General features: G+C 33.5%; 2 long non-coding RNA genes across 2 annotated transcripts; both read left to right on the top strand.

The window, feature by feature from the left end:
* Positions 1 to 3,587: 3,587 nt before the first annotated feature.
* LOC128173234 (uncharacterized) lies at positions 3,588 to 6,429 on the top strand. Its single transcript, XR_008242452.1, has 2 exons — positions 3,588 to 3,880; positions 6,133 to 6,429. It is a non-coding gene; the product is annotated as an uncharacterized LOC128173234 (long non-coding RNA).
* A 4,254-nt stretch (positions 6,430 to 10,683) lies between these two features.
* On the top strand, positions 10,684 to 13,629 carry LOC128171642 (uncharacterized). The gene is made up of 2 exons (XR_008242124.1): positions 10,684 to 11,082; positions 13,333 to 13,629. It is a non-coding gene; the product is annotated as an uncharacterized LOC128171642 (long non-coding RNA).
* The last annotated feature ends 271 nt before the right edge of the window (positions 13,630 to 13,900 follow it).

Below are 13,900 nucleotides of genomic sequence, written 5' to 3'. Positions count from 1 at the left end.
AATATATAGAGAAAAATCTTTAAATATCTTCTCAGAAACCAATCGGCCAGAAAAGCTGAAGCTGGTGTAAAAGCATCCTCAGTTATGGTAGATTCAAGTTTATTAAAATCATGATCCCCAGGGATAGGGTGGGGCCATAGTGGAGAATCAAATTTTTACATAAGAATATATAGAGAATAATCTTTAAAAATCTTCTCAGTGACCTTCTTCTATGAAACAGATCAGCCAGAAAAGCTGAAACTTGTGTTGAAGCATCCTCAGGTAGGGAACCTTTAAGTTTGTTCAAATCATGATCCCAAGGGGAAGGGTGGGGCCACAATGGGGGGGGGGTCCAATTTTACAAAAGAAAACAATTTAAATTACTTACAAAAATTTAGATGTTATTATATACGGTTTTACTTTATTCAAGCATGTTGACATATTTTTGGTTCTTTTAGAATTGTTTAGACTCTGGCCCTTCGGACAATTCTTGGGCCTCACAAAGGGTTCAAAGTTTAATGTAGGTTTATCATGTTTATAAATCATAAACTGTATAAACAGTTCTTTAAGTTCAGTTTGCAGGTCAAGGTTCAAGGTCATTCACTTAACCTTATTTGGCTCATACTGCACATCAACAGAGCTTCTGAGTAAAGGGTGTGCAATTGGCCAAGAACCAAATTTTAAGGTCAAATATGAAGGTCATAGCAGATGGTATGAAAAATCATTGCCTGGAGCATATCTTTTCTCCCTTGGTCCGATCTGGCTCATACTTTAATAACACTCTCCACTTGGCCATATTTGCCTTCTTCTTCACATTAACAGGACTTTTGGGTTAATGGTGTGCAACGACTTAATAATTTGAACAAAGTCAATGTGAAGGTCATAACGAATCTTTTTATAATCAGTTGAAGACCGTGGACTATTTCCCATTAGCTTGATCTTGCTCAGGTTATAAAAAAATTGCCTGTTTGTAAGGCGTAATGAGATTAAATTAAAAGTTTTATGCCAGCTGGAAAATTTCTAAGTTGTAGGACAAGGTCAAAGTAAACTTCTCTGAAATGTTTTTCACCTGTAGTCCATTAAGCAGGGCCCTTTGAGATGGTTGCCATCTCAATGTTGTCTAGTTATGTCTATTCTTGCTCAGGTGAGCGATTTGGCCCATTCGCTTCGTGTTTTAAAACGTTTTTGGTCAGGATTTTGGGTTGCCTCAGTATAGAATTTGCCAAGCTTTAGAACAAGTTCCTCAGAATTAATGTTATCAAAGTCTAGCATTTCCCCATAGGTTTCCAGGGACCATTCTGTAAAAAAAATCAGTGGTTTAGGAAAAAGGTTTCAGGGGGATGAAAACTCAACAATCAATTGTGATATTCTGTTTGAATACCTCAATAGCTTAATCAGTAAAGCACTCATACTTATGTATGAGGGATTCAGGTGCAATTCCTGATTGGGGTCTATCATTTATGTTGAGTTGATTTTTTTACAATTAAAAAATGATGCTTTTTTAGTTTACATTTTCATAATTTCAAAACTGTTAAAATTAAGTCCAAAGTCTTCACTTTCCACTTTGTATAGGTAGAACATGTTTTCTCCCCTTTATTCTTCATCAGAAACTAATCCAAACATTTTAAGTTTTGGAGCACAGAAACTCTCCTCCCTTTCTCTTGCAAAAGATTGCTGCATCTATCAGCATTTCTGGAAGACATATACACATGCATCTTGCAGACCTACCTGTGTAACCTCCTCTACAGTCATTTCATCAACAAAATGAGATTCAAGAATCTCTCTATCATTTTCAGGTGGACCCTTATTAGAATTTTCCAAGTGTTGCTCAAAATTGTATCCTTGCTTGAAATCTCATCCATTTTGTTGACATGCATCATCATTAGACCAGAATATACTCCCTTGTATTGTTTATTATGATTATTTACTCAATTTTATAAATTGTTGTGACTATTTTGTTATCAAAATACAGTAAAACATGGTTATAGCGAACACGCTTATAATGAATTGACACTTACCATGAACTGATTGTCATTCCTCATTACTTTATAACATGTTGTAAACTCAAGAGATATAACGAATTACCCTTACAACGAAGCAAAATCGCCTGTCCCTTGCACTCCTTTATAAGAATGCAAATACACAGTTTTATATGTAACGATATAAGGACGTTTTAAGATGAGACAAAAGCAAAACTGACCCGTATAAAATTTGATTGTAAAACATGTTACATATATATCTACTAGTATATATCAATAGAAAGATAAAATGGTGATTTTTTTTCAACATTTAAGAATAATGCACATGTAATTTAATGCTAGAATTTATTTGGCACTTAAAGCATGAGGAAAGTAGTCAAAAGGATGCCTCTAAATGCAGTACACTCACTCATTTTAGGCTCCCCTAACAGCAGAATTGAAATAAATCGGCCATTTTAGTTTTCTGTGCATTTTCAAGAGCAAGTCTGTAGGCATCGTTTATAGTATTTTCAGTGTACATTTACCAGCTTTTTAAAGAGCTATATTACCTGCTAAAAATTCATGAAATTCTGCACTCGTTAAATTTGGATGCTTTTGGAGTTATCTCCCTTTATTTTTAAGGTCTTCCGTTTTCAACGGAAGACCTTGTACTGATTCTGTTGGTAATTAGGGTTTTCCGTTTTTCAACGGAAAACCCTTCTGTTATTCTACTATTTCTTATTAGGGTTTTCCGTTTTTCTACTGTTTCTTATTATTATTTTTTTTTTCCCCGCAAATTTTGTGCACGAGATTTCTCGAACATTTTTTGTCTGATTGCAATGAAACTTTCAGGGTACGTAGATGATATTAATATCTCTAGACGTTTTTTTCAAATTTTTAAAATTCACTTCCGGTTATGAGTTATTGCCCTTTAATTGAAAATTGGGGGGTCTTTTGTCCAGAGTTGATCTCGGGAACTACAGATGATAGATGCATGAAATTTTGCGAAATTGTCGGTAACATTTTATAATTTTGCTGGCATGAAAATTTTGGTAATTTCTTTGTTAGTTTTTGAGCTATTTGTCGCCAAAGTTTAAGATTTTTTCGGGGCTGAAATTTTGTTGCTTTTTGTATTATAACCTTTAAACTAAAAATATTTTGTTAATACATATAGAACAAAAGTTGTTTAGAATAACGAGAGCTTTCATTTAAAATTAAGAAAAAAGGGCTGGCCCCTATAATTAGGGGTCAGCAGCTCATAAACGTATTTTTCTGATAGCAAAAATCGTTATCATTTTATGAAAAAAAAATAATTTAGTTATTGTTAATATATTAAATAATGTCATTTGGTATCAAATTAAACAAGATCTGTCCTATATTTGTTTTCAAATTTCATAAAACAAATATGTGAGAATCGTACATGAACGAGTTAATATGTCTACATAGACACACAAGCGAACAAATGCCACATTAAGGCCCAGGCATTTACTGCATTACGTTGTGTTGCGTCTTAGACAAATTGTTGTGATTCAATTTCATTTTTTTCATCTATATCATTTATGAATTCAATGAACACACATATTTAAACGTTCTATGTGCAACTATTTGTCGGGGCGCCCCTGTTTGTGACCCCCGTGCGCGCGCGCCGAATGTAAACAGTAACGAACGGCATTGTAGAAAAGAGAGAGCCGTAATGCAGAAGAGAAGTTGTGTATTCTTTCGGTGTACACATGCATTTTCAATTTGCTGTGAAACATATGAACATGCACAGGGAACAATACTACATATTTGTTTAAGGAGGATATTTTTCTCGTGTGAATCGTTTACGAGGAAATTCTGACAGCCACACTTCTGTCGACGATCAGCCGTTGATAAGCTACGAGTAATAAAGGAGAAAAGATGGACATTAAAGTGTGTGATTTATGTGGATGTTACTGAAGAAGGTGAGGCTTTTACTCCTTTTAAAGTTTCTTGTTATCTGGTTAAAATTTAGTATATAGTATAGATGTACATGTAAGTACGTGCACACTGTTAGATGTTTTTGTTATGGTGTGGGTGTTTGTTTAATAACGTGTAATTTTTACATGTTTCATGGGTGTTTAGACTCGCTCGAGGTTCATGGGGGACTGGAAAGGGTAACGAAATTTATCTATTTAAAAAAATAACAGATTGTGAATTTTCAACTCAAAATTCAAAGCAGGGTCTATTTAGAAACATATCATATATTCTTGTGCAGAGGACTCCAAATGTAGTCATGAATACCTTGTAGACATAACTTCAAGTAAATAAAATTGTATACTTCAGACTTCAGAGTTAAAACATGACTTTAATATCTTTATGATGCCGATCATTGTATCATTAAAGAGGTTTAGCAGACCAACGGGTACCCGGTACATGTACTTGTACATGTAGGTTACAAGTTAGAACTATGCCTACCATTCTACCAGTTCACATAATTTTTCTTGTTTAGCAGTTATGATGTGTACTTAAATTGTCCTTGTTAATGTTTTAAATGTAATTTTTTATTCTCTTTTTTTAATCTGACTACTGGCAGTACTGGCGTGCGAGCAGTTCTCGCCGAGGACCATTTCTCGCTGGTGCACTGTTACATCATATTTTCGTATATAATTTTATGTGTTGATAAAATGACGTAACAATGCACTGGTGAGAAATGGTACTCGGCGAGAACTGATCGCACGCCAATATTGATTAATTACAGACAAAAACTGAAGGTTGCGAGTGTTATTTTTAATTGAACAACATTGTTTAAAATAATTCTTTATATATGTGACGATCAGACCGGTTTGAATACCAGTGCCAGATAGCTCAGTTGGTAGAGCACCTGACTAGAGATTCAGGGGGCCCAGGTTCAAATCCCTTCATTATTTCTCCCATCCTGTTACAATATTGGTGTTGTGACCAACCCCTGGAACTAACAGGTTAACTCGATCCTGCCAGGGATGATCTTCGAGGGTGAAAATCATTTAAGGGGGAGGAATGTGACGGTCAGACTGGTTTGAATACTGGTGCCAGATACATGTAGCTCAGTTGGTAGAGCACTTGACTAGAGATTCAGAGGGCCAGGTTCGAATCCCACTTTGTTCCGTCGTTATTTCTCCCATCTTTTACATATACATGTATATCAGATATATGACAGATGATTAAGGTCATCACATGTTTTGCAAGATGCAATAAGTGTTAAAAACCTTTACTTTACAACAGAATACATTTAAGTGAATATTTATGTTTCTTGTTATTATTTGGTGTGGTTTTCTTGACAGTGTCGCATAAACAATTTACCCGCTCCTAAAACACAAACTTTCTTTTTGTGGATTCAGCTTACCGCTGATTGGCTGCTGTTGCAGCAGACAAATAAGATATGCACACACAAAACACAATGAACTTATCAAAGAATGAGTTGAGTTTATTTAAACTGTTGGAATTTGGGTATTTTTTTTTAAAATGTATACTTGTGACAAAACATATATGTGGTACATACAGCTGTAGCTTTATGAAGAAAATTTTGGTTAGACCAGATATACCTATCATGCAAGTAAATGATATTTACAAAAAACTTGCAATTTATGGCGCACGAAATATACGCTAGTTTTATAAAGATTGACATACATGTAATGTACCACATTCTTTGAAAAATAATCTATTAAAAATTCTTCATTAAGTTTACTCATACATGTTTTATGCTTATTACACGTAGTATTGTTTTTAAAACATGTAATTTATAAGAAAATAAACAAAAACCCTCGCTAAATTTATTTGCAAACAAAAAATACACAGTAGAATTGATAAAAAATGGTATACCAGAAGCTAATACCAGTACATGTACTTTGACGCTGTTCAGTGGGTAATATTCGTTTGTAATTTACGAATTGAAATATTGACTGTTGCACTACAAGTACGGTAATAAACTCTCTCTCTCTCTCAAACTCTCTCTCTTTCTCAATTTGATAAGTGTTTATACCTATGAACATTTTTTAATATTATATTATGACTTGATATGCAAATTTTTGATCTTGTACTGCCTAAATGTTATGTCATGTATTGGGATATGTCATACTTATTACACTGCATGGTCAGTGTATTTTTTACAGAAATACTATGCATATGTTAATGTAAACACAGCTATTACTAGTACATGTATGTAAACACAGCTAATTATTTTTTTTATTTATTTCAGCTCAAAACAGACTCTTGTTACCACATGGCTTTTACCGGTACCTGTTGATTCTTGTGGGTCAGCTCCTGAGATTAACCTGTCACCTCTATCCACATGCATATTCCTTGTGTTCTACAGACTATTTACTGGTAATTCAAATTAAATCCGATAATGCATGAACAATAATGGAACTTGAAGAAAGCATCATGCCATGTTGTGGTTTGTGTTTGATAAGAAATTATGAAAACAAAATTAAGGCTGTTTAAAGAAATTCATAATTGCTGTGAAAATTTGTTTTTCAATAAAAGTATACAATTATGTTTCCTTTATTTTTTATTTCATAAAGATATTTAGATGCGTTTACATAATTGAAACCCCCCCCCCCCTCTATTTAATTGTCTGCATTAAGATTACATGTAGAATATGTAAATGTACATTTGACTTTGAAATAACATCTGCTATGATAATTACTTTTGAAATGAACAAGAAACAACCTATTTCTACCTTTCTAAGGTATATATGCATAAAAAAGTAGAAAAACATGTCAAATTTGAACATTTTTCATTGAAATCAACTCTGTCTCCAGCTACCTGGGTGTGTTTGAATTTAATTCTAATTTAAGGCAGATGTCTAACTTGTAGGTTGTAACTTACTGTTTTAGCATGGTTAGAAGAAGACTAGATATCAGAATAGATTAGATATTCACTAAATATGATTGTTAGCTTACTTTTTTCATGAAAACAAGAAATCACAAGCAGGACAGCTGTCTATTTGTTAATTAAAATGGTACAAATCATACAATAAACAAATAAAGATCACATTTTAGAATCATTGATGATTGTTTTCAAATATGTGTGAGAAATGACTCAAGGAAATTGCCACATGTTTCATAAAATTAGGTAAAACATTTCAAACCATGACTTTTTATGAAAATCAAAAGATTGGGGGGTGGGGGGTATACATGTAAGGGTATTTCTAAGTGATGTGAAGCTTTTATCATGATTATATCATGTAGGCATATGTTGTATTGAATAAGGTTTCTTTTTAAAGGTGGTTGAACAAAAGTTGACCTCTAAAAGGTCAGATAAAGATGTTTTACTATGGAGAACCCTGTAAATCTGTGTTTACTAAAGGAAATTGGAAATGGTGGGTTCACTTAAATGGCCATATTTTTATTAAACCTCAATGGAATTGGCAATATGTGGTATTCTTTTTCTCAGAATTGCATTAGCTTTCTTATTCTAAGACAAACTGTCTTTTCATAAAAATGTTAGTGTACTAAGTTAAAGATACAAGGAACAGTTTCGGATAAAGTACCGTCAATATTTTTGTAAAATTGAGAGTGACTGTACTTGAAGGTTTATCATTGTTGCGTAGATTCATGAAATGAATTTTAATGATTATCAATAGTTAGAGGGATGTCTCTTGTTGGAATTGGTAAGCAATATTAAGGCCCCTAATTTTAAGTACATGAGAAGCAGAAATAAATTGTGAAACTTGCGCATATGACAGATATGTTGACTTTACAGTGAAATTGAAGGTTACAAACGGGAGGTTATATAACATGAAATGTAGGTGGATGGGATATTATATGCCTATTTAGTATTTACTGGGTATGAGGACAATAGCAAGTTTATTGTCCCCCAAGACAGCAAATATTTAATGAGGCAAAGCCAAGGGAAATAGTAGCTGTTGAATGGGACAATAAACTTGCTATTGTCCGAATAGTCAGTTAATTGGTATTTCATTATACAGAAGAAAACTTTATTTGTCAGCGATGCAGAATTTCTTGATGATAAACAAATTAGAGTTAAATCAAACTTTGTATTTAATGCGGCGATCTTATTAGGTCAGAGGTGTTCCGAGTTTCTGGGACACTTCCATGTTGTGACGTATTGTTTATCGAAATAAACAATAAAATAAAGTGTAATTATATAAGTACATGTAGTTTCTTCTCAAAAATGGTCACCTAACTCCTTAGCACAGTGGGTTAGAGGGTTTACTAGGAACCTGTAAGTCATGAGTTCGAATCCCGCTGGGGTTTTTACAATTTTTACCTTTTCAAATATTTTTAAAAGCTATTTTTGGTTAAATATTGTAAAATTTGAAAATTCTAAACTGGTGAAAAGTTTTCAATTATATAGTACTTTAATCCACATTAATATCGACAGATGTCCCATACCACCTTAAAAAGGAGGGAAATCAAATTCTGCTAATGAATGGTTTTGATGACTATTCACCATGGGCAGATAGCATGGATACTATTTTAGATAAAAAGGCATGTTTATGCGGGCGCCTTCTAGTGATCAATTTGTCGGTCTGTTCATCCGAGATGGCTTGACAGGAGCATAGCTTCTCTCCCCTTGGCCCAATCTGGCTCATACCTCATCCACAGGGTTCCTTTGGTTGAAGGATGTGCAGTGACCTTGAACCATGTTTTAAGGTATAAGGTTAAGGTCATAGCAGAATTATATATATAAAATCCTTGTCTGGGGCATATCTTTTTTCCCTTTGGTCCAATCTGGCTAATACTCACAGAGTGTCTCTATGGTTAAACGATGTGCAGTGACCTTGCATGAAATTTCTAGGTAACGGGTGAAGATCATATCGGATCATGCAAAAATCCTTTTTTGAGAGCATATATAATTTCTACTAACCCCTATTTGGCTCAGACTTCACATAAGCAGAGCTTTTGAGTAAAGGGTGAAAGGGTGTGTAGTGACCTTTAACCTATTTTCAGTGAAAAGAAACTGTGAAGGTCATATCAGAATTATATTTTTAAAAATCCTTGTCCGGAGTATATCTTCTCTCCCTTTGCTCCATTCAGCCTCATACTTTACCCACATGATGCCTTTGTTCAAAATATATGCAATGACCTCGAATGATATTTGTAGATGAAGAGTCAAGGTCATATCAGATCACACAAAAATCCATATTTTAAGAGCATAGATATACTCTCCTTTTAGCCCCTATTTGGCTAATATTTTACCTTTACAGAGTTTATTGGTTAATGGCGTGCAGTGACCTTGAACCAAGTCTGTGAATGTGAAGGTCATAGCAGATCTTTTTAAAATTAGTTTTAAATAGTAGATTATTTTCCAAATATGCTTAATCTTGGTCAGATTGAACAAAAATGCATGTATGTTAGGGGGAATGAAATTGAATTAAAAGTTCTATGCCAGCTGGAAAAATTTCAAGTTATAGGTCAAGGTCAAAGCAGAATTCTCTGAAATAACATAAGCGGGGCCCTTTGAAATGTTCACCATTTCAATGTTGTCTGGTTCATAGTAATTTTACATAGAAAATATTCACAGAAGTACAGTAAAGTAAACTTAACATCGATAAGTTTCTGACAATTAATGACGCAACGAGCACACAGTACGAAAGGTCAACCTTTTGAAAAGCAGTGAAGAGGAAAAGTTGCTCAGAATTATGTTTTAAACAAAATTGATTTTTTACATAAATTTTAATTTTGCATTCTGGGTTAAGAAAAAAGATGTTAGTTCAAGGTAAAGTAAACTTGTACCTAAAATGAAGTCAAATTTGTTAAGTCGTACTTAAACACATTGGTTTTTTTGTTAAGTCGTTCTTGAAATGGTTAAGGGTTTTTGGTTAAGTCGTACTTAAAAACATTCGGATCATGTTAAGTTGTACCAAGAATCATTCGACTTTTTTTTATCTTTTTGTACTTAGGTTTCTTTGTTACTAGATTAAGAACTCTGCTTCTTAGACGTACTTCTAGCGTTGCTTTCGACATTAGCGGAAAACCCACTCGTTGCTTTGCAACGAGCTTTGCTCTAGTTATTATTATTTTTTTTCCCGCAAATTTTGTGCACGAGATTTCTCGAACATTTTTTGTCTGATTGCTATGAAACTTTCAGGGTATGTAGATGATATTGATATCTCTAGACGTTTTTTTCAAATTTTTAAAATTCACTTCCAGTTATAAGTTATTGCCCTTTAATTGAAAATTGGGGGGTCTTTTGTCCAGAGTTGATCTCGAGAACTACAGATGATAATTGCATGAAATTTGGCGAAATTGTCGGTAACATTTTAAAATTTTGCTGGCATGAAAATTTTGGTAATTTCTTTGTTAGTTTTTGAGCTATTTGTCGCCAAAGTTTAAGATTTTTTCGGGGCTGAAATTTTGTTGCTTTTTGTATAATAACCTTTAAACTAAAAATATTTTGTTAATACATATAGAACAAAAGTTGTTTAGAATAACGAGAGCTTTCATTTAAAATTAAGAAAAAAGGGCTGGCCCCTATAATTAAGGGTCAGCAGCTCATACACGTATTTTTCTGATAGCAAAAATCGTTATCATTTTATGAAAAAAAAATAATTTAGTTATTGTTAATATATTAAATAATGTCATTTGGTATCAAATTAAACAAGATCTGTCCTATATTTGTTTTCAAATTTCATAAAACAAATATGTGAGAATCGTACATGAACGAGTTAATATGTCTACATAGACACACAAGCGAACAAATGCCACATTAAGGCCCAGGCATTTACTGCATTACGTTGTGTTGCGTCTTAGACAAATTGTTGTGATTCAATTTCATTTTTTTCATCTATATCATTTATGAATTCAATGAACACACATTATTTAAACGTTCTATGTGCAACTATTTGTCGGGGCGCCCCTGTTTGTGACCCCCGCGCGCGCGCCGAATGTAAACAGTAACGAACGGCATTGTAGAAAAGAGAGAGCCGTAATGCAGAAGAGAAGTTGTGTATTCTTTCGGTGTACACATGCATTTTCAATTTGCTGTGAAACATATGAACATGCACAGGGAACAATACTACATATTTGTTTAAGGAGGATATTTTTCTCGTGTGAATCGTTTACGAGGAAATTCTGACAGCCACACTTCTGTCGACGATCAGCCGTTGATAAGCTTCGAGTAATAAAGGAGAAAAGATGGACATTAAAGTGTGTGATTTATGTGGATGTTACTGAAGAAGGTGAGGCTTTTACTCCTTTTAAAGTTTCTTGTTATCTGGTTAAAATTTAGTATATAGTATAGATGTACATGTAAGTACGTGCACACTGTTAGATGTTTTTGTTATGGTGTGGGTGTTTGTTTAATAACGTGTAATTTTTACATGTTTCATGGGTGTTTAGACTCGCTCGAGGTTCATGGGGGACTGGAAAGGGTAACGAAATTTATCTATTTAAAAAAATAACAGATTGTGAATTTTCAACTCAAAATTCAAAGCAGGGTCTATTTAGAAACATATCATATATTCTTGTGCAGAGGACTCCAAATGTAGTCATGAATACCCTGTAGACATAACTTCAAGTAAATAAAATTGTATACTTCAGACTTCAGAGTTAAAACATGACTTTAATATCTTTATGATGCCGATCATTGTATCATTAAAGAGGTTTAGCAGACCAACGGGTACCCGGTACATGTACTTGTACATGTAGGTTACAAGTTAGAACTATGCCTACCATTCTACCAGTTCACATAATTTTTCTTGTTTAGCAGTTATGATGTGTACTTAAATTGTCCTTGTTAATGTTTTAAATGTAATTTTTTATTCTCTTTTTTTAATCTGACTACTGGCAGTACTGGCGTGCGAGCAGTTCTCGCCGAGGACCATTTCTCGCTGGTGCACTGTTACATCATATTTTCGTATATAATTTTATGTGTTGATAAAATGACGTAACAATGCACTGGTGAGAAATGGTACTCGGCGAGAACTGATCGCACGCCAATATTGATTAATTACAGACAAAAACTGAAGGTTGCGAGTGTTATTTTTAATTGAACAACATTGTTTAAAATAATTCTTTATATATGTGACGATCAGACCGGTTTGAATACCAGTGCCAGATAGCTCAGTTGGTAGAGCACCTGACTAGAGATTCAGGGGGCCCAGGTTCAAATCCCTTCATTATTTCTCCCATCCTGTTACAATATTGGTGTTGTGACCAACCCCTGGAACTAACAGGTTAACTCGATCCTGCCAGGGATGATCTTCGAGGGTGAAAATCATTTAAGGGGGAGGAATGTGACGGTCAGACTGGTTTGAATACTGGTGCCAGATACATGTAGCTCAGTTGGTAGAGCACTTGACTAGAGATTCAGAGGGCCAGGTTCGAATCCCACTTTGTTCCGTCGTTATTTCTCCCATCTTTTACATATACATGTATATCAGATATATGACAGATGATTAAGGTCATCACATGTTTTGCAAGATGCAATAAGTGTTAAAAACCTTTACTTTACAACAGAATACATTTAAGTGAATATTTATGTTTCTTGTTATTATTTGGTGTGGTTTTCTTGACAGTGTCGCATAAACAATTTACCCGCTCCTAAAACACAAACTTTCTTTTTGTGGATTCAGCTTACCGCTGATTGGCTGCTGTTGCAGCAGACAAATAAGATATGCACACACAAAACACAATGAACTTATCAAAGAATGAGTTGAGTTTATTTAAACTGTTGGAATTTGGGTATTTTTTTTTAAAATGTATACTTGTGACAAAACATATATGTGGTACATACAGCTGTAGCTTTATGAAGAAAATTTTGGTTAGACCAGATATACCTATCATGCAAGTAAATGATATTTACAAAAAACTTGCAATTTATGGCGCACGAAATATACGCTAGTTTTATAAAGATTGACATACATGTAATGTACCACATTCTTTGAAAAATAATCTATTAAAAATTCTTCATTAAGTTTACTCATACATGTTTTATGCTTATTACACGTAGTATTGTTTTTAAAACATGTAATTTATAAGAAAATAAACAAAAACCCTCGCTAAATTTATTTGCAAACAAAAAATACACAGTAGAATTGATAAAAAATGGTATACCAGAAGCTAATACCAGTACATGTACTTTGACGCTGTTCAGTGGGTAATATTCGTTTGTAATTTACGAATTGAAATATTGACTGTTGCACTACAAGTACGGTAATAAACTCTCTCTCTCTCAAACTCTCTCTCTTTCTCAATTTGATAAGTGTTTATACCTATGAACATTTTTTAATATTATATTATGACTTGATATGCAAATTTTTGATCTTGTACTGCCTAAATGTTATGTCATGTATTGGGATATGTCATACTTATTACACTGCATGGTCAGTGTATTTTTTACAGAAATACTATGCATATGTTAATGTAAACACAGCTATTACTAGTACATGTATGTAAACACAGCTAATTATTTTTTTTATTTATTTCAGCTCAAAACAGACTCTTGTTACCACATGGCTTTTACCGGTACCTGTTGATTCTTGTGGGTCAGCTCCTGAGATTAACCTGTCACCTCTATCCACATGCATATTCCTTGTGTTCTACAGACTATTTACTGGTAATTCAAATTAAATCCGATAATGCATGAACAATAATGGAACTTGAAGAAAGCATCATGCCATGTTGTGGTTTGTGTTTGATAAGAAATTATGAAAACAAAATTAAGGCTGTTTAAAGAAATTCATAATTGCTGTGAAAATTTGTTTTTCAATAAAAGTATACAATTATGTTTCCTTTATTTTTTATTTCATAAAGATATTTAGATGCGTTTACATAATTGAAACCCCCCCCCCCCCCCTCTATTTAATTGTCTGCATTAAGATTACATGTAGAATATGTAAATGTACATTTGACTTTGAAATAACATCTGCTATGATAATTACTTTTGAAATGAACAAGAAACAACCTATTTCTACCTTTCTAAGGTATATATGCATAAAAAAGTAGAAAAACATGTCAAATTTGAACATTTTTCATTGAAATCAACTCTGTCTCCAG

The sequence above is a fragment of the Crassostrea angulata genome, chromosome 2, assembly GCF_025612915.1.
Source record: "Crassostrea angulata isolate pt1a10 chromosome 2, ASM2561291v2, whole genome shotgun sequence".
In the NCBI taxonomy this organism is placed as follows: Eukaryota; Metazoa; Mollusca; class Bivalvia; order Ostreida; family Ostreidae; genus Magallana; species Magallana angulata.
The sequence above is the reverse complement of the archived record's forward strand: the minus strand, read 5'-3'. Positions and strand labels throughout refer to the sequence as shown.